The 25,292-nt window shown below is 44.9% G+C and overlaps 1 non-coding gene across 1 annotated transcript; it reads right to left on the bottom strand.

Moving 5' to 3' along the window:
- Positions 1–24,854: 24,854 nt before the first annotated feature.
- Trnah-gug (transfer RNA histidin (anticodon GUG)) lies at positions 24,855–24,926 on the bottom strand. Its single transcript has one exon. It is a non-coding gene; the product is annotated as a tRNA-His (tRNA).
- Between the last annotated feature and the right edge of the window lie 366 nt (positions 24,927–25,292).

Below are 25,292 nucleotides of genomic sequence, written 5' to 3'. Positions count from 1 at the left end.
GAAGGACTTTGGATCATTTCTAGTTGAAACTATTACAAATAAAGCTGCTATGACCATTTATGAAGAGCTTTGTATAGATATGAATTTTAATTTCTTTGATAAATATACAGGAGTGCGATTGCTGTCAGTGTTTATTTCTTTTATAAAACACTACAACCAAAGAAACTTATAGAAGGAAGGGTTTATTTTGGGTTTTCAGTTCTAGGGGGATGAGTCCATCACTGTCGCCATCATGATGCAGAAGCATGGCAGCAGCAGACTTGGTGGCTGGAGGTCTTATCTTGAACCATAAACAGGAAGCAGAGAGAAAACTTGAAATGGCATAAGCTTTTCTGAGGTCCTAAAGCCATTCCCCAATGACACATCTCCTAAGCTTCCCTATCAACTCCTGATTAAGTATTTACCCGCCCAGATTATGGGATGGGGGGCAACTCATTCAAGCCACTACACTGGATATGGGTTAATTTAATTTATAATAGTCTGCTATGCTGATTTGAATGAGAAATGTCTCCCACAGGCTCAGGCATTACACACTTGGTCCCCAGTTGTGGGTACTGTTGGTGGAGGTTTTGGATCTGTAGCCCTGCGGGAGGAGGTATGCTACAAGGGGAAGGCTCTGAGAATAAACGACCTCACCTCGCTTCTCATTCGCTTTCTCTGCTTTCTCTTCATTCCTGGTTTGGGGTTGAAGGTGGTTTCCTGTTCCTGCCACTGTGGCAGTCGCTTGCTGGTGGACTCTTACCCTTCTGGACCCACGAGCTAAAACAAACTCTATTCCGTAAGTTGCTTTTGTCGTGGCATTTCATCTCAGCGACAGAAAAGTAAGTAGGACACCCCTCTCTCCTCCAGGTTATGTAGGTAGGAAAGGCTGCTGGCAAGGCAGGGCACCTCTGGCCTGTTGTGTTGTCTGCAAATCCTGCAGAGAGCTAGGGATACAGTGTTCAGGACTCACCACCTCCTGGGATGGGTTCTTGAGTAATGCAGGTGCCTTTGAATTGTCCATGTTCCTGTAAGCAGCCCCTCACCCATGTTTCTGTGCGCCACCCCAATTAACTCATAAACTCGTTGGTTTTTTTTTTCTTTTTTTAAGGCAGACTTTGGTAGAACAGTTTCTTTGATCTGTCCTGGTGCTCTATCTGGGTTGAATAGATGCTTGTTCACATCACATGTCCCCCAGGAAAGTCCCACAAAAGGGAAGAACATGGTATCAAGTCCACTGTCTTACAAACCTTCAACAGACCCATCCTGTTTCCATTTCTGTTGCTGTGATAAAGCACCCGGACCAAAGGCAGCTTAGGGAAGAAATGGGGTTTGTTATGGCTTACAGTTCCAAGTGGTAAACAGTCACTGAGAGGAAGTTAAGATAGGAACTCAACCAAGCTAGACATATCACAGGCATAGAGAAACAACGTATGCATGCTGCCTGCTTGTTGGCTGACTGGCTGCTTTTATTTTCTTCTGTCATAAATAGTTCAAGACCTCCTGCCTAGAGAATGGTGCTGCCCACAGTGGGCTGGGTCTTCCTATATCAATCACAATCAAGATAGCATAGACTTACAACAGGCCAGCCTGATATAGGCAGTTTCCTAGCTGAGGCTGTGTCCTCAGGTGATTCCGGGCTGTAACAAGTGACATTCAAGGCTAACCATCACAGTATGCAGTCAAACTTATTTTTCGTGTGTTAATGAAATTGATTAGTAATTCCCCTTGTGTCTTTAGTTCTAGCTGGCAGGAACTATCATTATACACTTTGTTATTACAAATTGTCTGTTTGTGATGGAGGAGGGTCATCTGTCTATGTGGTACTTTCATTGGTTAATAAAGAAACTGCTTGGCCTAATAGGTCAGAACATAGGTAGGCGGAGTAGACAGAACAGAATGTTGGGAGGAAGAAGGACAGTTAGGCAGATGCCATGACTCTCCTCTCCAAGACAGATGCAAGTTAGGACCTCTCCTGGTAAGCCACCACTTCTTGGTGCTACACAGATTACTAAATATGGGTTAAAGCAAGATGTGAGAATTAGCCAATAAGAGGCTGAAACTAATGGTCCAGTGCTGGATACTATGGGCCTGAAGGTTGAAGATGGATGCCCCAACGGTACAGAGGAACTTTGGGTGACTGTATAGGCAGCGAGATGTCTCTGTCATTTCTAGAGTTTGGAAGTTGCTTATTTCTTGTTTACTTAGATAATATTATATCCTTCTGGAGTCTTTGATGAAATTGAAGAATGGTTAGTTATAGTTATAGTTTTCCTTAATTATGATCGAAGATAAAATAGATATAGATATTGTAGCTGTAATTCTTGCTTGATAACTGTTTTGTTATATGTAATTTTACTATGTTAAAGTTAAAGCCTTTCTTTTTTGTTTAAACAGAAAAAGGGGAAATGATGGAGGAGGGTCAACTGTCTATATGTCTCTGTCATTTCTAGAGTTTGGACGTTGCTTACTTGTTTGCTTAGGTAATATTACATCCTTCTGGAGTCTTTGATGGAGTTGAAGAATGATTAGTTATAGTTATAGTTTTACTTAGTTATGATAAAAGATAAAGTAGATATAAATATTGTAAGTAATTCTTGCTTGATAACTATTTTTGTTATATGCAATTTTACTATGTTAAAGTTAAAGCCTTTCTTTTTTGTTTAAACAGAAAAAGGGGAAATGATGGAGGAGGGTCATATGTCCATGTGATACTTTCATTGGTTAATAAAGAAACTGCTTGGCCTGATAGGTCAGAACATAGGTAAGTGGAGTAGACAGAACAGAATGCTGGGAGGAAGAAGGGCAGTTAGGCAGTCGCCATGACTCTCCTCTCCGAGACAGACACAGGTTAGAATCCTCCTGGTAAGCCACCACCTCGTGGTGATATACAGATTATTAGAAATGAGTTAGTTCAATATGTAAGAGTTAGTCAATAAGAGGCTACAGATAATGGGCCAAGCAGTGTTTAAAAAAATACAGTTTCCGTGTAATTATTTCAGGGGTAAAGCTAGCTGGGAGGCGGGAGGCGGGCAGTGGCCCACCGCTCCTTCTACATATTTATCTTGATGTCTCATATATGACTATAGATTCAGCATTTGTCTTTCTATGACAATGATTTCACTTAGCACAATATCTTTAAAGTTTATCTACGTAATCATATATAGCCCAGAAACTTATTCTTCTTTTCTTTTTCCTTTTTTTTTTTGTTTTGTTTTGTTTTTCAAGTCAACGTTTCTCTGTACCTTTGGAGCCTGTCCTGGAACTAGCTCTTGTAGACCAGGCTGGCCTTGAACTCACAGAGATCTACCTGCCTCTACCTCCCAAGTGCTGAAATTAAAGGTGTGTGCCACCACCACCCAGCCAGAAACTTATTTTTAATGTTTAATGCTAAATAATTTTCACACACAAACACGCACACACACACACACACACACACACACATACACACACACATTCCTTGTTTATTCAATGAAGGATCATCTAGGTTGCTCCCATGAGCTGACTGTTTCAAACAGAGCTACAAGAATATGGAGTACAAATATCTAATTTTGAGATTTTTGGCTATATCTTTTGGGTAAAGTTCTTTTGGGTCGTGGATCATGGAAGAGTTCTATTTTTGAGTTTTTTATAAAAAGATTTATTTTTATTTTGTGTGTATTAGTGTTTTGTGAACATGTATATGTATCACATGTGTATAGTAGCTGCAGAGGACAGAAGAGGGTGTTAAATCCCCTAGAGCTATAGTTACAGGATGACATGAGATGCCTTGTGGGTATGGGGATCAACGTGGGTCCTTTGAAAGAGCAGACAGCCTTCTTAACTACTGAGTCACCATCTCCCTGACCCCATCCTGGTCCCATGTGGTTTTGATTTTGGAGGACCTTCTATATTCTTCAGTCATGGCATATCATTTAACACCCTGCCGGTAGTAAAATAGTTTCTTTATGTCCTCACCAACACTGGTTGTTTATTGTTGTTATGATGATGATGATGGTAGTCCTGATAATGTGAAACATAGTTCATGTTGGTTTTGATTTGTATTTTTCTAATGTCCGTGGCTAGATACGTTGCTTACTCATGTGACTTCTTTGTAGAAATACTTTCTTACTCTTAGTAATGGGGGGTATGGAGTCTAAGCCATCCATCTTCTGTAGCCAGACAAGGGTTCCTGTGGTGGGACTGGGACAGCAACCTAGCCTGCCTAGCAAACCTTCGACTTACAATTTGTCCTGCTTGCAAGATGTGCTGGACAATAGTGGTATAGAACTTGTAGGGGTGACCAACCAATGACTGGTTCAACTTGAGGCCCATTTCTTGAGAGGGAGCCCATACACAGCACTGTCTGTATAACCAGGAACCAGAGGCTCAATAATCCAGAGACATAGGATAGAACCAAACATGGTTGGAAAAGAATCAATGACATGATTCCCAATGGTCATCTTCTATACTGATAGATTGGTGCCTAACCCAGCTGTCATCAGAGAGGCTACATTCAGCAACTGATGGGAACAGATGCAGACCCACACCAAGGTGGAGCTTGGGGAACCCCATGGAAAAAGGGGAGGAATACTTATAGGAACCAGGGTGTCAAGGACACCAGAGGTACATGGCCCACAGAATCAACTAAGCAGGTTCATAGGGGCTCACAGAAACTGAAATGACAAACGCGTGTCATTTTTGTATGTGTCTGAGCTAGGTCCTCTGCGCATACCTTATGGCTGTATAGTGTGGTGTTTTTGGGGGGACTCCCAACAATGGGAGTCGGGGCGGGGAGGTCTCTGACTCTTTTGCTTGCACTTGGAACCCTTTTCTTCCTACTGGGTTGCTTCATCCAGCCTTGATAAGAAGGTTTGTGCCTAGCCTTATTGCTTCACGTTATGCTGTGTTTAGTTGATGTTTGTGGAAGGCCTGCTCTTTTCTGAAGGGAAACAGAGGAGGAGTGGATCTGGGGAAGACGGGGGGGGGGGGGTAGGTGGGGAAAACTGGAAGGATTCACAGTCAGAATGGAGCGTATGAGAGAAGAATTTAAAAAAGACAAAAGGGAATACGTTCTTAATTATTTTATCCATTTTGAGAGTACTAAGGGTTGAGCCCAGGGCCTCACAGATGCTACATGACAGTATCATTACTGAACTGTTTCAGCCAGCAATATTAAATTCTCCACCAGGATAGTAACAGTTTTTCTTGCTGTTTGTGAAGTTTGGGGATTTTATTAACTTGTGGGAGTTTCTTATCTACTTTGATAATTAAGCCCTTAGTGCAATGGTTCTCAACCTTCCTAATACTGTGGCCCTTTAATACAGTTCCTCGTGTTGTAATTAACCCCTTATTGCCGGAGGTTCTCAACCTTCCTTATCCTGTGGCCCTTTAATATAGTTTCTCGTGTTGTGGTCACCCCTGATGTTAAAATTATTTTTGTTGCTACTTCATAACTGTGATTTTGCTAGTTATGAATCGTAATGTAAATATCTGTGTTTTCCAATGGTCTTAGGTGACCCTTGTGAAAGGGTCATGTGACCCCAACAGGATTGTGACCCACAGGTTGAGAACTGCTGCCTTGGGGGCTGGATGGTTTGTAAATGCTTTCTCACTTTCTCCTGAACTGTTTCTTTTTTCCACTATGTTTTTTTTTTCTAGGTAGACATTTCTTATGTAATGCTATGTTGGTCTCAGTAAAAGCGTCTCCTCATGCGCTCGGACATTTGAACACTCGTTCCCCAGTTGGTGGTGCTGTGTGGGGAGGTTTGGGTAGCACAGGCTTGTTGGAGGAAGTGCATCACTGAGGGCAGACTCTGAGAGTGTATAGCCGCACACAAATCTAGTTCATTCTCTCTGCTTTGTATTTGCAGTTGGAGACCTGAGTGCTCAGGCTTGGCTCCTGCCTCCCACAGGCAGAATCTCATCCCTCTGGAATCATTGCCAAGAACCAGTGTAGGTACCCAGGTTTCTTCCCCTTTTGTTCGTGGCGATTTGCAGGGCCATTTTACCTCTGGCTCCCTGGCTTTTCTGCTCTTGCACCAGCCTGAGGGTTTAGCTTAGAAAGAACTTGGCCTTCTTTTGTTATGGTAATTCCACCTGTAAACAAGGTTAGAGCCGCGGGCCTCAGGCACCTGCCACTGCAGCTGCTCCTGGCCTTGGGCACCAGGCACCTGTCATCCTCTTCCACTGCTCCTGATGGGAGGGGGCTTTGCCCTTTTGCCCCCTAGCCCCCTAGTATATATACCCGACTTGAGTTTAATAAAGTTGCCATTTACTCTTTGGTGAATGAGCAAGGTCTCTTTGTGTCTGTGTGTTTCAACCCTTAGGATATTCATCCATTCTCGTGGGCTTGGTTCGGGAAAGCGCGCACTTGTTCCGAGGTCTGGGTATTCACAGAAAAGTGCAGGCAACAAACCAGAGCCAAAGGTCTTTTCCCATCTGTTTTCTTCTAGAGTTTTATAGTTTCAGGCTTTACCTTTAAGTCTCTAATTGATCTAGAGTTTGACTCTGAGTCTATCCTAAAATAAAGGTATGTTTTAATGTTTAGGGAAGCCCCAGCTATGCCCCCAGCTCTCCAACTGTGTCAAAGGTCTGTCAAGGGACCTTACCTCAGCTATTTCCTGCTTAATATCAGAGAATGAAGTTTGATGCAATATCTTTAACATGGTGCTTTGGGGGAACTCCTGGTGAAATATGCAGTGTATCCCCAGAAACGTCATCTATAGGCCAATATATCTGAAAAACAGCCACAACCCTGACTCCCTCTAGCAACCCACTGCTGGTATTCTATTAAGCTTGTTTATTATAATTGGAGGTAGGGTGTGTGCACGCCCCAGCAAATGTGTGGAGTCCAGAGACCAGCGTTGTGAGGCAGTTCTCTCCTGCCTTTCCCTGGGTTCTGGGAATTGAACTCAGCCTTAGTTCAATACTTGAGCACAAGTATTTTATTGCTGAATAATCTCACAGCCTACGTTACCAATATTTTAATGTTACCAGCTGTATACTAAAGGACTCAAGAAGTCTATAATGCGGCAACCTTTCTAACAATTTTAACCTTATTAAGCTTACAAGAAGATGTAACACATACTAATTAATATATACTTTAAAATCTCTTAATTTGTTTGCTTTTAAAATGCAATTTATTGTCTCATGGAACAGTTATTTTCTTCAGAGTCAAATCTAAGAGATCAGGAAGAACACTGATCTTAGTCAGGAGTCCAGAACTCCTGTCACTATTGGGTAAGTCTCTACATTTAAGCCAAGTTCTGAGTAAGAGAATATTCCAGAAGCTAGGGTGGCTTTGAGGACTCTGAGAGACCAAAGGTCATGTGATAGACATGGTTACCATTGCCAAGCCAAGTTTGGTTAGAAATCAGAGTCCAGAGACAGACTGGATACCAATAGAGAGTGATAACACCACTGATAACCCAGGTGATCCTTGGGTGGAGACAGACATGCACATTTGCTTTCTCTTGGGTTCATAGGACCATGAGTCCTGTTGAGTTGTAAGGCAGACTCAGTCTGAAGGTCTACATGGACTCACTGTGGGTGACATGGGGGCAGGGCCAGGGTATGTGTCTCAAGGTTACAACACTTGTAGGTTGCAAGGACTGATTCTAAGGTCTCATACTTTAAAATCTAGAGGTCCAAGCAATAGTGGGGAGCCCAGCCTAGGCCCCGGGAGCAGATGCTGCTGTAGACCATGCTTGTAGCCTATGTTGGACGGTCAAAGCTGAAAGACTGGGAGTAAGACAAAAACCCCATAGTGACAGACTGAGGGACGGGTGTGGTGGTTTCAGTAGGTATGGCCCCCAGAGACTCATGTGTTTGAATGCTTGGCCCAGAGGAAGTACCACTATTAGGGGATGTGGGCATGTTGGAATAGGGATGACCTTTTGGAGAAAGTGTGTCACCGTGGAGTCAGGCTTTGAGGTCTCCTATGTCCAAGCTACGCCCATTGTGGCACACATCTCCTGTTGCCTGTGGATCGAGATGAGATGTATAACGATCCTCTCCTCCAGCACCATGTCCTCCTGCGTGCCACCATGTTTCTCACCATGACAATAGTGGACTAAAGCGCTGAAGCTGTAAGCCAGCCCCAGTTAAATGTTTCCCTTTGTAAGAGTTGCCACGGTCATGGTGTCTCTTCACAGCGATAGAAACCCTAGCTAAGACAGGGTTAAAGATTACAGTAGTAGACTGTAGTAGACTGTAAGCAGTCCCCCAACACAGCTCTCCCTCTGTAAGATGGGATCTATTCCCAGAAGAAGGGCCACAACTGAACTTCCAGGTGAGGTAAGATTTGGGAAAGCAGTCATCAAGAAAGACAACATAATTAGAGCCTAAATATAAAATAGACCCCAAGTAGAAATATAGTTCTGTGAACTCCTGGCTCAGACAGGCGTACAAATTGGTAGAAATTAAGTATCGTGTGGCTAGAGGGGGGACTGGAGAGATGGAGGGGGAACTGGAGAGGTGAAAGGGAAAGTGGAGAGATACAGGGGGAATTGTAGAGATTGAGGGGAACCTGGTGAGATGGAGAGGGAACTGGAGAGATGGAGGGGGAGCTGGAGAGATGGAGGGGGAGCTGGAGAGATGAAGGGGGAGCTGGAGAAATGAAGGAGGAGCTGGAGAAATGGAGGGGGAGCTGGAGAGATGGAGGGAGAAGTGGAGAGATGGAGGAGGAAGTGGAGAGAAGGAGGGGGAAGTGGAGAGAAGGAGGGGGAAGTGGAGAGAAGGAGGGGGAAGTGAAAAGATGGAGGGGGAACTAGAGATGGAGAGGGAACTGGAGAGATGGAGGGGAAGTGGAGAAATGGAGGGGGAACTAGAGATAGAGGGGGAGCTGGAGAGATGGAGGGGGAAGTGGAGAGATGGAGGGGGAGCTGGAGAGATGGTGGGGGAAGTGGAGAGATGGATGGGGGAGCTGGAGAGATGGAGGGGAAACTAGAGATGGAGGGGGAGCTGGAGAGATGGGGGAACTGGGGAGATGTGGGGGGACTGGAGAGATGCCATTGCTCTGTCTTGAAAGAAGACTCTTGTTGAGCCCTGAAACTAAGTTTCATATACCCAGATGAGGTTGAGAATTTAAATCTTGCCAAGAGTGAAACTAGATCTCGTGGTCAAATGCCTCCCTCGACCATCTAAACTAGTCCACGACTTATGGATTAAAATTAGGTTTATTTTTAGGCCAGAAAAATATTTACTATAAATTTAAGTGCTTCAGATACCTGTGGCCCAAAGACTGGGGCGTTACATAAAGGAAGTCTTATCAGAGGTCGTTTAATGACAGTTCTCACTTGAGAGCTTTCTATTACATGCTTCACAGCAACTCGAAGTCATGGCCCCTGGAACTAAAAACATTACCCATCGACCTTTGAATTCTGAAACTGGTCAAGTGCAACGAGTCCAAAGCAAAGTGCGGAGCTTTCAATGGCTGAGCAAGGCAGCGAGCAGACTCGATGGGCGGCCGTGAGCACGCGTCCTGCCCTGACTCAGCAGGCACCCAGTCACCCTAGACAGAGTCCACTTTGATTTCTACAGATCGAGCCTCAAAAGTCTCAGCCGCATGACGTGACAGCCCCGGTGTGAGGAAATGAGCCGTTCTGAATGTATTTCCACAGGTGCACTGCAAGTCACCGCCAACATGATGGAAACAGCCACTACAATGAATTATTTACATCAGCACCCTCCCATTTGGTTGTTCTAATGAAGAAAATGTGTAAAGACAATGTCTGGGCTGGTTTCTGATTTGAAAACATTTTCTGGGAAAGCAGGTGTTTGCAGACCAAACAGACATGCATGCCATGGATAATATTCTTAGTTGCCAGGTCAGTTCTTCACTGAGGACATATTTCGATAGGAGACGGTGTCTAAGACGAAAACATCTTGGAGAATCCAAGTGGTGGGGGAGTTCCTCATAGCTATTTCTTCTTTTAAATTTATTTTTTTTTACTTTTATGTGCATTGGTGTTTTGCCTGCATGCATATCTGTGTGAGGGTGTCAGATCTTAGAGTTACAGAGAGTTGTGAGCTGCCATGTGGGTGCTGGGAATTGAACCCTGTCCTCTGGAGTAGCAGCCAGTGTTTTTAACCACCGAGGCATCTCTCCAGCCCCTCAGAGCAGTTTCTCATCAGAGGACTTCTCTCTCCTATTAACCCTGCTCCACACAGCTCCCCAAAGTCTAATCAGTACTGAGACTCAAGTCTGTTCGGAATTAACACACATTTGGAAGCCTCATTATTTGCCCCTCTAACCACTCCAACGTTTTAAGCCAGCCAGCTTTTGCTGCTCCCCAGTAGCCCTGGATCTCTCCTATGTCTTCTTGTTGGAGATATTTCCTTTATCCCAAATGTCTTCCATCACCTCCATTATTGGCTAATTCTCTCTTCCCCTCTAAGACTCACCACGCCGTCTTGTCCTCTGAGACGCCTTCCTGCCACTCCCCAGTCCCCACTCGTCTGCTAGCTCTTCCTATTTCACTTTTAAATGCCAGGCGCAAAAAAAGAAGAAGAAGAAGAAGAGGAAGAAGAAGAAGAAGAAGAAGAAGAAGAAGAAGAAGAAGAAGAAGAAGAAGAAGAAGAAGAAGAAGAAGAAGAAGAAGAAGAAGAAGAAGGAAGAAAAAGGAAATTAGAAAGTTACAAGAGATGGGTTTGGAAGGAGGGCAGGACACTAAGAATGAAAGACCAGAGGGTGCAAAATCCTATGGAGCCACATGGAGCCCAGTGTGGTGTGTAGGAAAACAAGAACGTGGGTCTTGCTAACCACATGTTCCCAACACAGAGCAAGTTCATAAGACAAACCCAAGACCATTAATGCCACAAAATACAGGGCAACACATACAGCGACAATGATACGGAATATACCAGGGACCAGAGAGATGGCTGAGCAGATAAATCATTTCCTGAGCAAGCAGAAGGACTGGAATTTAGATCATCGGCACCATGTAAATGCCAGGTGAGCATGCAGGCCGTGTGTAATACCAGTCTACGTAGGCTGAGACAGGGAGCTGCAGCACAAGGTGACTTGCTGATCTGGCACAGAGAGCTCCTGATTTAGCTAGAGATGCTGCTTTAGTAAATAAAGTGAAGACAGTAGAGGAAGCTATCCAGGGTCTACCTCTCTTCCCCGCACCCACATTCACACTAGCACCCATTGTACCCACCCACCCCCAGGTAAACATGCATACATACACATGTGTATGCACATCCACACACATACGCATGTGGGAACAAAAGGGAGAAGGAAAGCATGAACTAGGCAAGTAAGAAGCTGAAAAACAATTTAGACAGGGTAGAGCTGTCTTCTGCCCACCCTGGGAAATGGGTGTTTTCTTCTGTCTCAGCTCCGCCTACCCCCATGCTTCATTTAAGAGAAAATTAAAGTTATGGAAATTTATGCAAATTTTATTTAATTTCTTTTTCAGATACCCATGTCTTGAGCGGATGTGGTTACTAGGATTTTGTTCACAAGGCTTCAGGTGTTGGAGTGGGGTATGTGTGTGAGTGGGCCACCCGCGAAACAATCCTCGCTGTGCGCTGATTCTTGTACAGCCTGCGTGTCCGGCGCACTGTGTCACAGTAGAACTGCAGAACAACCCCTCATCAGGAACTGAGTTCTCAGTGGCGGGCATTAAATATTAACTGAATGTTTACACACGCCCTCAACGAGACGCAGTGTGCATGCACTGTGTAAGATACCTGGACGAGGCACAGGGTAGTTAAGATGAGGAACACAGATTTTTCTAAGCTCTTGGCTTCAGCCAGAATTCTGCCTTTCTTGAACTCTGGCACTGTGCAGGCAAGATTTCTTTGGGGGTAAGATAGTGAGGTGTCTCAAAAGGCTGAGGATGGGGTTGTGTTTGCTCTACTCACACGATCTCTGAAGGCCTCCTGTCTTCAATAGTCATCAAATCTGAGAGTTTCCTACCACGGCCAATGCCATATCCCCTTCCTTATTTTCAAAGATAGAAAACAGGGTAACCAAAATGTATAACTTATAGGGTCTTTATGGGGGTCCAAAGAAGTAGGTCTGTTTAACCTTGACTTAAGGTCAGAGAGTTCAGGGCTATTCTTGCTCCTTGTTTATTGACAAGATTGATCCAAGGTGTGGCTACTAAGAGGATTTTCTGACCTAGGGTTGCTTGATGTTTTGGGTGTTGAGAAGGTAATTACTTTCTTGTTTGTATCTTGGTAAAGAAGTCTTTTGTCTTCCCACTCCTTTTTGGATGGGGTATATAAAGGCTGTGAGAAATAAACGCGAGTCCATTCACTGGACACCCTCCCGACTCTGTCTGCTCTCTCTTGTCTATTTCTTTCTTAACCTACACTCCTCCCCCAAGCATGGACGAAAATGTCAGGCGAGATCCGGCAGATCTTTGGTAGAGTAAATGTGCTAACATACAAAATTGGCTAAGGTTTTGTCTAGCCAGGGGTTGGCATCCAACACCAGTGTTTTACTATCAGAGTTGGTGTTTGCATCAAAGTTAGTCTGAGTCAATAGTTACCTTAGTTAGCTGGTAGTTAGAATAGAATTTGGAGGCATAAGAGAACAACATGGATCGATAAAGACTCACGCTGTGATGGCAGGCGGTTTATAGACAGAGAGAAGATGTGATTTTCTAGCTATAAGAGGGGGAGGGGTAACAGAGCTAGGAATGAGCAGGGAGGACACAGCTCTGTATAATTTAGGCAGCAGGGTGTGTAGGGGAGGGAAGGAATATGGACTGGGGAGTAAGGCGGGTCTCGATGGATAATGGGGGGCCAGGAACGGGGCAGCAAAGTTGAGACTTGAAGCAGCAGGCCTTGTGGAGCCAGGGAGGGACCTGGTCCTGGGAGGGGTGAGATGAAAGCATATTTCAGGAGGATTAGGCTGGCATGAGGTATAAGGTATCTTGGTTTGCAACAGGTTCAGACCAAGGGCGAGAAGTTCCTATGGAGCTGACGATTTCTGGACTTCATCCGGCCTCTGTCTCCAAGCTGCATCACCCCACACTCCACCTCTCCCCACCCTCATCCTGTTGGGAGTCCTAGAGTTCTCCAGGGGATCTAACAATTCATCTCTGTATCTCTATCACCTTTCGGTTTGTTTCTGTGTTGCAGTTTTATGTAACACTTCCAGGTTGCGTTAGTCCAAGCAATCTGAGGTTTTCAAAGGTTAAACTCTAGAACCTGCCTGGCCTGCGTGACCTCTCCTGAAGCCAAGGGAGAACATTTTTCCATTGACCAGGGTCCTTGTAAACAGATGGACATAGCTGACCCAGGCTTTTCTTTGATTCACCTCCTAACACCCTCTCCTCTCTGTAGCCCTTCCTGGCCCTGTTTATACACAGGCTTACACAAACCTTTTACCCTCCCCTCTGCTTCTTCCAGTGGAGTCTCTAAGGAAAATTCTGTTGCTAGGCCAAGGAGCAAGGCTTGGAAAGACACTATGTGCTGCCAAGCCCGGGAAGGCAAGTTAACGAGAAGGTGAGATTCCTTGCTCCCACTTTCTTTCATTTATGTACTTTTTAGCTAACAAACAAAGCTCCGGGTGTTTGCATTCCACTCCCAGGTCAAGCAGGAGCTGGACCTGAGCTGCAAGTCTCCTCAGCCATCTCGCAGTCTAATCTCTGCTTATGTCCAGACCTCCAGCCCAGTCGAACCATGATGGTTCGGGCCCTTCCCTTTCTAAGTCCTTTTGAGCTCCAGCCTCCATGGATGCCCTTCCCAGTTCCATGTGCTGCTCTGGTTGAGTTCTGGATCTAACCAGGGCTATGCAGAGAGGGAAGATAAAGAAAGAGCCATGGAAGAACCAGTTCTGCTAACAACAGTCATACTCATGGGGGACAAGTATGCACACACTCATATGCATTCACATGGAAGTACACATACAAGTAAGTACACACATGTGCACACACATACACATACATGCACACACATGTACACACATGCACTGCCTCCTATGAGTCTATCAGATTTCATTTGCATTGTCTGAATCTTAGGAGACGATATCATCTATACTGTATCCCTAAAAGACTGCTGTGCCTTGCTAGGGCCCTCGGTTAAGGCAAACAGAGAGGAAATCTACATATTTAATGTGCTCCTATGATTCTAAAGTCCCACTCTCTCCTGGTTCATGGGCTCTGCTTCAGTCCCCTTTCTCGGCTATTCTATCTTGATGAGAACCATAGTCAGTAGATGATGGGATAGACATGGAGCCAGTGTGCCTGCATGACCAGTGGCGCTGTACGGGTCAATGCAGGCCAGGGGTTCAGCACAAAGAGCAATGTTAGTCTGCTTAGGGAAGGCAGGTAATGAAAGCTGGAGAGGATGGATGTGGCCGCTGCCTCATGAGGGAGACACTAGCAATCTTCGTGAGTCCTCAGGGTACTGGAAAGCAGGTAGGTTGAAGGTAGGCTCCCATAGGACATGTGTGCAGTTGTGTTGTGAGGTTGGGGAGCGTTCAGTGGGAATCACAGAACTGAGATCCCAAGGGCACCTGAGTGGGTAGCTGTGTGAGGAAGGAGAGGTCCGTGAGCATCCTGGACTTGCCCGTCTCACACATTTTATTTGCAACAGGAGTTGATGCCAAGGGAAGCAGACATCAAGGGAAGACATGGGGTACGAAGCCAGAAAGCAGAGGGGGAGATGGCTCAGCAGTTAAGATACTTATAGCTTTCCCAGAGGACCAGCGTTTTGTTCCCAGCACTCACATGGTGACTCAAATTTTTTCTTAGTTTCAGTTTCAGAGGATCTGACACCTTCTTCCGGATCTTTAGGTGTCAGGAATGTCTATGGTCCACACACATGCATATAGTCAAAAGATATGTGCACATAAAATAAAACCTAAAAAAAAAAAAAAACCTCACAAGCAACAAGAAAGATCTAGTTGTTTGTACATCTGTTGTGGGATTGTTGCTTTGTTTTGTTATTCATGTTTGGTTTGAGACAAACCAAGCTAGCTGTTCTGGAACTCACAGAGATCCTCCTGCCTCTGCTTCCTGAGTGCTGAGATCAGAGGTGTGCACTACCACACTCAGCTGCTACAGCTTTTATAGAAGGTTGTCAATGACTAGGATTGGGTTTTAAGCTAACATTTGCCAACGAATCCAGACCACCTTTGAGAAATGAGCATCACTGAGAGATTGCTTTGCTCTTGGGGGTGGGACACGGCTTTCCTTAGAGTTAACGTTTGCTTTCTGTCACCTCCATGGTTTTCGGGGCAATTGCTTAATGTGATGCTTGTGGACTTTCACAGGGTTTCCTGTGGCATTACAAGCTGAGATTGGAGGGAGGGAGTACATTGAGGAGGCACATGGGATGGGGGGAGTTGGAGGGGACCAGACAATGCTATCTCACTACTATGCATTTAATACTGCATTGAACTGGAAGAAAGAAGGGGGCCGGAGGACACTGGAAACATCGCATAGTCCCCTAATGGTGGACTCTCCAACCTATCAGATTACTAGTAGCATCTGGTTCAGTTATGGTAATAGCACTGCTAAGACGTCAGCTCCCCTAGGGCTCCTTGGCTTGTCTTTTCTCCTTAGGCTCTGCGGGTCTCCATGATCTTTCTGTCTATTGGCTTTGCTTTCAATAATACCCATGAGCATGGGCTATCCACCTTACACAGGAAGAATCCCTGTGGGCATTGTAAAAGGAACAGCGGGCTGCCTTCCCACCTGGATCCCAGAGAGTTTACCCCGAAATAATTTCACACGGAAACTGTATTCTTTTAAACACTGCCTGGCCCATTATCTGTAGCCTCTTATTGGCTAACTCTTACATATTGATCTAACCCATTTCTAATAATCTGTGCAGCACCACGAGGTGGTGGCTAACCAGGAGGATTCTAACCTGTGGCTGTCTCGGAGAGGAGAATCGTGGTGACTGCCTGCCCCTGCTTTTTTTCTCCCAGCATTCTGTTCTGTCTATTCCACCCACCTAAGGGCTGGCCTATCAAAAAGGCCAAGGCAGTCTCTTTATTAACCAATGAAAGTAACAATAGACAGATGACCCTTCTCCATCAGGGCATGAGTAATTCCATGTTAAGCTGTCACCAGGAAACAGCTTGCCTGGCAAAGAGCCATTTGTGACCCCTCTTTGGCTATGATGCTATTGAAAGAATGGATCCTAAGAAACTGAAAATTTCCCTAAGAATGTCCAGCCGGGAAGAGAACTAGCCATAGTCCCAGCGACATCCAGAGGAGGGCCTTATCTCCTGTGAAGAATTTTGAGACTTCTTAGATGATTTTGGAGAGACAGGAGCGGGCAGAGGCCACACCTGGACCGCCCTGCTGAGTCACGCACACCCCTTGTTGTTTACATGCCCTCGTGCCTGCACCTTGAAACTGGACTTGGGGGCGGTGGTCAGTACATCTCTTTGTTCCCCTTTCCATTGTGGCCACTTTGAATAAATCTCCACTTTGCTATTTTTCCCTGTTCATTTGGCTCTTTCACTTGGCTTGCAGAGAGGTGGCCAAACCTGGCTGTTGGGGTTGTAACCCTAACAGGTTGTAACCCAAATCTGGTAACAGTGACAGGACTCCTGAGTCTGGACCTGCACAGCCATGCCCAGGAATAAAGAGCAAGTGGCATATGCCACCTCTCCTAAGGGACTGACTCTCACCCCTGCTAATTAAGCAACAGCTAATTGAACAAGGACCAACTGGATGCTTTTTACGCTCCTCGGTATTTGTGGGCAGCCTCCTTTCTCTCGTTACTCCGCATTCTCATTTTGACTTGACCTTGGAGTTGCGATTACTCCGGACTCACGTGCTTCCCTTAATTATTGCTGTGCGCTCCTACCCCAGAAGCTGAGGATCTGATCGTATGTGCTTGCAGAGGAAGCAAAGAAATGGCACCACCTGATCAGTGCAGAGACTTGTTCTGTTTTGCTGTTGTCCAGTGAATTAGTTCATGCTTAGAGAAAGGAATTGGACAGTATCAATTACTTGAATGGTTGCTGTCTAGTTACCAGAAATTAACATTTAGGCATGGTACTTCTGAATTCCTTTCTTCCTAAAGAAAGAGCTTTGTATTTAATCCTGTGAACTCTGACTGAACTGGCTAGCCCTGCTCTTGGTCTTTCAAATGTGGTGATGGGGATTGGGGAGACAGCTCAGTGGTAAAGCATTTGTTCTGCAAGCATGAGACCTTCTATGTAGATCCCTAGAACAACATTTAAAAACACAACAACCTAGGTGTGGTGGTGCCTGCCTGTAACCCTAGCAGTTGAAAGAAGGAAACAGGTGGATTCTTGGGGCTTTCTGACCAGCCAGTTTAGCCAATCAGTGAGCTCTATTGTCAGTGAATGAACCTGTCTCAAAAAAATAAAAGCAGAGGACAGGAGCAATAGCTCAGTGGTTAAAAGCACTGGCTGGCTTTCCAGAGGACCTGAGTTCGATCCCTAGCACTCTCACCCTCTAATTCTAGTCCTGGGGGATCGGATGTGATCATCCAACCTAACAAGGGCACTGTATGCACATGGTGCAGAGACATACATGCAGGCAAATACCCATGCACACACAAAATAAAAATAAGTAATAAGAAAAGACATATCTGGGTGTGGTAACACACCTGGGAGGCAGAGACAGGTGCATCTTTGTGAGTTTGAAGCTGGCACAGTCTTCAAAGCAAATCCCAAGGCTACACAGCAAGATGACATCTGACTGAAGAAAAGAAAAAGAGTACATAAATAATGTAGAAACAGGAGCAGGGAAGACATCCTATAACAGACCTTTGACCTCCACATACATGTACATACTCTTACACACATGTGTGTACACATGATCATGCTCATACATACAACACACAGAGGTTTAAGACATACAAGGGTCAATGAGATGGCTCAGTGAGTAAGGACACTTGCTGCCAAGCTTGATGACCTGAATTTGAGCCCTGGGAAAGAGAACTAGATTTCGCAGATTTTTCTTTGATCTCCACATGCATACGTGTGTATGTGTGTGTGTGTGTGTGTGAGAGAGAGAGAGAGAGAGAGAAAGAGAAAGAGACAGAGAGACAGAGAGACAGAGAGACAGAGAGAGACAGAGAGAAAGAGAGAGAAAGAGAGAAAGAGAGAGAAATAGTCCCTGGAAGTGGAGTTAAAGCTGGCTGTGAGCTGCCATATGCATGCTGGGAACTAAATCCAGGTCATCTAGAGGAGCATCCAGTTCTCTTAATTATGAAGTCATCTCTCTAGCCCTAAAATAATAACAACAAAATAATATTGGTGTTTTGAGAAAAGATCTCAAAAATTGTAAGTTCAGTAGGTTAATTTCTCCAGCCACAAAATATTTTGGGAACTGTTTGGAAGTCTTCCAATCTACAGCATAAACAAATCCATCCATCTTTCCCCGACAGTCATTACTGTCTTCAAATTCTTCATATCGGGCATTTAGCACTGATCCCTTCCCTTTATGTCCTTCGAAATCCTAGGTTCAATGTCACTTTTTTCATTTGGACGGGATAAGCAATTCCCTGGACTATTCTTGAGGGAGACAGATGTGTGAAGAGTTAACTCAACCTCATTTCTCTGTTAAGTTTCTGTCTGACAGACCTTTCCAATGGTGAGAGTGGAGTGCTGAAATCTCCCACTATTAGTGTGTGGGGTTTAATGTATGATTTAAGCCTTAGAAGTGTTTCTTTTACCTATGAGGGTGCCCTTGTAGTCAGGTCATAGATGTTCAGTATTGAGATTTCTTCTTGATGGATTTTTCCTGTGACTAATATGAAATGTCTTTTGTCTCTTTTGATTGATTTTAGTTTCAAGCCTATTTTGTTAGATATTGGAATAGCTACACCAACTTGTTTCTTTCTAGGTCCATTTGATTGGAAAATATTTTTCCAACCCTTTACTCTGAGGCAAGGGGACATTTTTTTTTTTTTGATCCAGTCTGTTTGGTGTTCTGTAAGCTTCTTGTATCTTCATAGGCATATCTTTCTTTAGGTTGGGAAAGTTTTCTTCTATGATTTTGTTAAATATAATTTCTGTATTTTTTCATTGAACTTCTCCTCCTTCTATCTCTATTATTCCTATGTTTGGTCTTCTCATGGTGTCCCATATTTCCTGGATATTTTGTGTTAAACTTTTGTTAGATTTAATGTTTTCTTTGATTGATGAGTCTATTTCCTCTATTGTATCTTCAACCCTTAAGATTCTTTCTTCCATCTCTTGCATTCTGCTGTTTATGCTTACATTCGTGGTTCCTGATTGTTTTCTCATAATTTCTGCCTCTGTAATTCCCTCGACTTGTGTTTTCTTTATTGTCTCTATTTCAGTTTTCAAGTCTTGAATCGTTTCTTTCAAACGTTTGATTGTTTTTTCTTGGTTTTCTTTAAGGGATTTGTTTATTTCTTCCAATTTTTTATTTGACATTTCTTCCATTTCTTTGAGAGAACTTTTCATTTCTTTAAGGGCCTCAAACACTCTCCTAAAGTTATTTTTTAGGGCATTTTCTTCTGTTTCATCTGTACTCAATTGTTCAAGTTTTGCTGTTTTTTTTTTTTTTGCGTTGTATTGCTCTTTGTGGTGTAGTGTGTATTCTTACCTTGTCCACCCATCTTTTCCTCTGATGGTATAGTTGGGGCTGTCTGTGTCTCTAGTGATCAATCTTTCAGATGCCAGTGGATCCAAGGCTTAGATGGTTGCTTCTCATGGTGCACTCAGGGCCAAGATTCCAGTCACCCTCTTGGGTCACTTTGTGTCCCTGGAGGCCACTCAGCACTGCGAGGTGGGGAGGTGTTGTTTGGCCTGCTCACACCCTTCTTCCACAGAGATTGTTTGCTTGGGGCTGTTTCTGCTGAGGTTGCTGCCTTGGGCCTGCTCTGGCAGAGGTTGCTGGCTCAGTACTGCTACCTCAGCGATCATTGATTCACACCCAGTCCCACAGAGTTGCGTGGCTCAGACCTACTCCCTCAGCAGTTGCTCCCTCATATCTGGTCCTGTGGAGTTCACAGCCTCAGGCCTGTTCTGGTGGATGTGTCTGGTGTTTCTGTAGATGTCCCTGGCCTGGACGTGTACCCTTTTTTTTAATACAGGGTCTCACACTGTAGCCCAGGTTAGTCTCGAACTTGTTATGTAGCCAAGAATGGTCTTGAACTTCCGGTCTTTCAGTCTCTACCTCAGGAGCGCAGGAATTAGAAACACCACCAGGCCCTGTTCTGTGATGGAGATGATCTAACCCAGAGCTTTGGGCTGTTTTTAAATTTTTATTTATTATTATTATTGTGTGTGAGAGAGACATGTGTCTGTATGCATGTGTGTATGTGTGCATGCTCCACAGTGTGCATATGGAGGTCAGAGGTCAACTTTTGGGAGTTCACTTGTGGGCTCAGAAGCTCAAATCAGGCAGTCAGGCTTGCGCAGCATCTCTTCACACTGAGGGATCTTGCTAGCCTGAGGGTCATAACAATACCATTAAAAGTCATTGTCTTCAAGGGCAAAGGGGATGCCATAGAAAGCTCGTGCTTAAGTCAGCCAGGCACGGAGAACAGTCTGTTGAGCTCCACCCAGATGACAGTAGTGTTCAGTGCACTTAGCCTGAACTAGGAGAGGCCCACAGATGACTAATACGTAGACAGTTCACTATCACTGAACAGCGTAGCCAAGGAGACAGGCGCACACAACTAAACAGACTACAAGCTAGCAAGGGGCAGATGGAAATGTGGAGAGATTAGTGAGCGGGGAGCAGGTGCTGATTGGGCAAAGTCCCTGGTGCTTACTGAACAATCTATTCTCACTGCAGGAATGTAGAGTGTTCGGGACAAGGTGGCATTTGATTGGCCTTGAGGGATGATGGGACTTCCACAGGAAGAAAAATTGAGAGAGTAAGGAGGCAGGCAGTGAAAGGGAAGAAGGGGGAAGGATTCTAATCTGGACTGAACAGGTGCTGGAAGACACAGTGACTTAAACTTCCATTGAGATTAACCAACAGATCAGGCTTTGGTGCATCAGACCCGCCCCCTCCCATCCCTCATCTCTTCTCGAGATGCAGTCTCATTTATTTCAGACTGGCCTTAAACTCACTTTGTAGCTGAGGGTGACCTTAAATTTTTGATTCTTCTGCCTACACTTCCCAAGTGCTGGAATTATAGGTGTGCATTGCCATGCCTGATTTATGCTGTGCTGAAGATGGGACCCAGGGCTTTAGGTGTGCCAGGAAAGCACAACCTGGGCCACATCCCAGGCCCTGGTCCTTCTTTCCTCTCTCCACTCTATCCACACCACTTGCTTGCTCAGAAGGTGTGGTTACCAATGATTTCTCCATTGTTAATCTTGATGGATGCTCCTTAGTCCTTGACCCCTTGATTTCTGGGCAACACTGACATTCTTGTTCATTACTGTCTTCCTCAGTAACATCCTGTTTTCCTACTTTTTTCCTCTTATTTCTATTTTCAGTAGCCTTTTCTCTGTCCCTTCTGTCTTGTCGCCAATCTTTATAATTGTATCTCCTGCTATCCTAAAAGCGTACCCTCTCCCACACCACGCCTGAATGATTCTTAGTTAACTTTCAGATCTCCTCTCAAATAATCTCTCCACACCGGGAGGAATGTCCATAAACTTTGCCTCTGTCCAGTTAGACACCTACGGATAAATGAATACCTGGATATCTTCCTACATTAGTGTCTGTCAGTCTTTATTTTCTTTGTTTGCATAATCCAATTGAAAATGCAGAAGGTGTATTTATCATAATATTCCCAGCACTTAGCACAGTGTTGGGCTAATCAATAACAAGTACTTAATAACTATTCAATGAACAAATAAGTTATTTAGGCAACGTCAAGGAAGCTGGATTGGTTAAATAGAGTTATATAGAAAGAAACAAAAGGAAAAATCGGCTGGGTGTGGAATCTTAGCTTTCCAGCTAAAACATTCCAGGCTCTTTTACAGATAAAGCTGTTACTTAGTGTTTTGTGTTCTAGTCTTCCTGTAGTAAACCGCTTTGTTAACTAGTGTAGTGTAACTTATGGGGCAGTTTGGTTAAGGGTTAGTGGGGTAGACCACACAACAGCTGTAAGAACAACCAGACAGATGGATCGGACAGGGATGGTACCCGAAGGAAGGCTGGGAGTTGATGGAGAGGCAAGCCTCAAAAGTAGCTCAGCATCCTTGTCCGCACTGTTATCTTTCACTGGGAGAAAAGGGTTCCTAAGGAGAGCCAGACTTAGCAAGGAAAGAGGCAGATTTTGAGCTGGCAGGATAGGTCTGTTGCCCAGGAGATGGATCTGAGAGCTATTTGGGAAGAGGCAGTGGATGAAGGTGTGAAGGTTGTCAGGCAGGCATGGTATACAAAGGGAAATGAGTTGAGGGCTGTGTGTATGAACTCAAAAAACAAAAGCAGAAACCCACCTTTACGTGGAGGAGCACTTGGTCCCCAAAACAAAGGGATAATTTATTTCTTAAATTAAAGAAACGATCTTACTTAAATAGGTTGTGCTTAGACTCTTCAGGATGTGAAAGGTGACTTGGAAGTTGGCATGGAGCCGGGACAAGGAGAGCAAGAAGCAGTTGGGTTTTGTGGGTGGACAAAAGGATGGTCAGAAAGCAACACAAGTTGGGGAGTGGGTGACCAGATCCCCCTTCTTCAGCCAGGGACCAGCAGAAAGGAGGATGCAAGCACACCTTGTAGGAGAGCTAATGGCTTGGTTAGGCAGAAAGTTAGATTTCCGTGAGTCCAGGGAGCAGGAAGGAGAAGAAAGCGTTCAGGGCAGAGATCCAAAGTGTAGGGATTTATGGCCCACAGAATGAAGGTTCTGAGGTCTAAGCAGCCTTGGAATTTTCACTGTGTCAAACTCACCTGACATTACAGCTTACTTCATCGGTAAATCAGAGAACGGTTCCAACCAGAGGATTGTGCTCCCTCGACACAAGGACAACTAGTCACCGTCAGCCATTGTTTTAGCTGGTTCATGCTGACACCGCTCAGCTAACTACCCTCTCTGTATAGACACTTCCTTTGTAAGCTCATTCTAAACAAGAACATTCCCCCAAGTCACTAGTTTTTACTCTTTGTTTTCCTATGTTATAAGTTCAACGCACAGTCCTTAAAATACAGAAGTCATCGAAGGGGTCTTGGTAACTGACAGCTCGCTCCCCACCTTATCCTCTGTTTCCAAGACAGCACTGGGAGGCTTCCTTAACTTCTCTGCGCTGCCACCTTCTCTCAGGCCAAACCCCGTACTGGATGTCTCAGCCCATTCTCATCTCTGATCTTTCCCTTTTCTCAGGCTTCTCAGCCGTTCTGTTTGGTTTTCTGTATAACTTGCAATGTGTCGGTCACGACTTTTACTTTTTTCATTAAAAACAAAAGAAAACAAAACCTCCTGAACACTTGCTAGGTGCCAGCTACGGAAGGAACACAATGTTGAAGGCCCAGCAAGTCCCAAGTGTGCCTTCAAAGGCAGTGACGGGCAAATTGGCCCATCAGTCTAGATAAACTTCAGAAAGCAACTGTGGCCATAGGAAGTGCTCCTAGAAGCCGTGACCCTTGAATCCAGTCTCACAGGATAAATCTGAGTTGGCTGTATGCATGGAGAGCTGGACGTAGACAGAGGGAACAGACAAGGGATCAGAAGTCACCAACTTCAAGGACGCACTGCCTTCCATGTGTCTGAGCAGAAGCCAATGCCTGAACACAGAGCAGGGAGAGCAATTACAAAGGGCAAGTTAAAGGCCCAACCTAGGCACACAGGGTAAAGTTAAGTGCCCTGACACCACGGTTGTATTTATGGGAGTCAAATCTTCTGGGACCTATGAGTGAGTGGTTATTCTTGGGCACGGAACCTAACTCTTTATGTTTTAGTTTCCCCAGTTGTAAGATGGAATTGAATACGGCATGGCATATGTGCCTCACACATATGTGCCATAACCTAGACATTGTATTCCAAACAATGTCTAGGTTATGGCAACGGCTATGGGAGGATCACTGCTTATGGGAGCATCTTGAAGGACTCAAGGAGGTAGTGATGGGTTCAGATCTGAGTCTTAGACAGAGGACTCTAGAGTGTGAGTTGGGGAGCCATCAAAACTGGGGTGAAAAGATGACAGGGAGTGAACGCAGTTATTTGGTAGAGAGCACTGGGATGCAGGTGTGAACTACTCAAGAGTACATCAGGTGAAGATAGGAGGAGTTATTAATACCCAGGGCTCTATTTCAAAACATGACTTTCCATTTGTAGCCTAACTACACACATTCGTGCACACAGGGGTGGGGGAAAGGGAATGGGAGACAAGGAAGGGGGAGAGTGGGAGAGAGAGGGAGACTAATGATAAGTCACAACTTCGGGGGTCAGGGGCAGGTGGACCTGGCTACAGTAGCCTCACTTTTGTTATTCTTTTGCAGTCACTTTAAGGACTAACCACGCCCACCCCAGCCACTTCTGACCTCCCTCGTCACCATCTTTTCTCTCTCTCTTGTGTATTTGTCTCTTGTCGTGTGCACATGTGTCTCTGTTTTTTTTCTATGTTTCTCTTTATATCTCTCTGTTTTCCTCTTCTTTAAGCAATAAATGTCTCCCTCTTCTTTAAATAATACTATGTCCTGTGAGCCTTTTATCCGCCATAACCGCCTGCCTGACTCCCCCGGCCACATGGCGCAGCCATCCTGGAGATCTTGCAGGGACCCACAGCCATCCTTGTCGGACTAGTAGCTGCTCTGCGAGCCGCCCGGGGCATCCCATCATCATATTATTTTTTTTTAAATATTTATTTATTTATTTATTGTGTATACAATATTCTTTCTGTGTGTATGCCTGAAGGCCAGAAGAGGGCACCAGACCTCATTACAGATGGTTGTGAGCCACCATGTGGTTGCTGGGAATTGAACTCGGGACCTTTGGAAGAGCAGGCAATGCTCTTAACCACTGAGCCATCTCTCCAGCCCCCATCATATTATTTTTTAAAGAACAATATTTGGTGCCGTGACTCGGATTCGAACCAAGGTTGCTGCGGCCACAACGCAGAGTACTAACCACTATACGATCACGGCCTCTCATCTATGTTATTTGACCTTGTTGAGTTTTAACATTTTCCTCCCCTCAAAAAGAAGTTGACAAACTTGGTCCTGGCAGAGTTGTGAAAACTGAAATGAGACCAAGTCCTGTCTGGTGCCCTTACTTCATAGGTACTCGCGAAAATGTGAACCGGGCGCGCACTGGGGCCTGAGAACACAACGTTCCCCATGACGCTCCTGTGGTCAAAACAGCTCCCCAAACCTGACAAGGCTATCATAAACTGTCCGTCCCAGCACTCGTAGGAACTGCAGGCAGAGCAGAGAGGTTTTCCAGATGTTCTTATCTTGACTGCCCTATTTCTGGGAACCTGGGACTCTTAACCTTGTTTGAACTCCTGGGCG

Source organism: Myodes glareolus, chromosome 18 (genome assembly GCF_982192425.1).
Source record: "Myodes glareolus chromosome 18, mMyoGla1.1, whole genome shotgun sequence".
Classification (NCBI taxonomy): Eukaryota; Metazoa; Chordata; class Mammalia; order Rodentia; family Cricetidae; genus Myodes; species Myodes glareolus.
The sequence above is the reverse complement of the archived record's forward strand: the minus strand, read 5'-3'. Positions and strand labels throughout refer to the sequence as shown.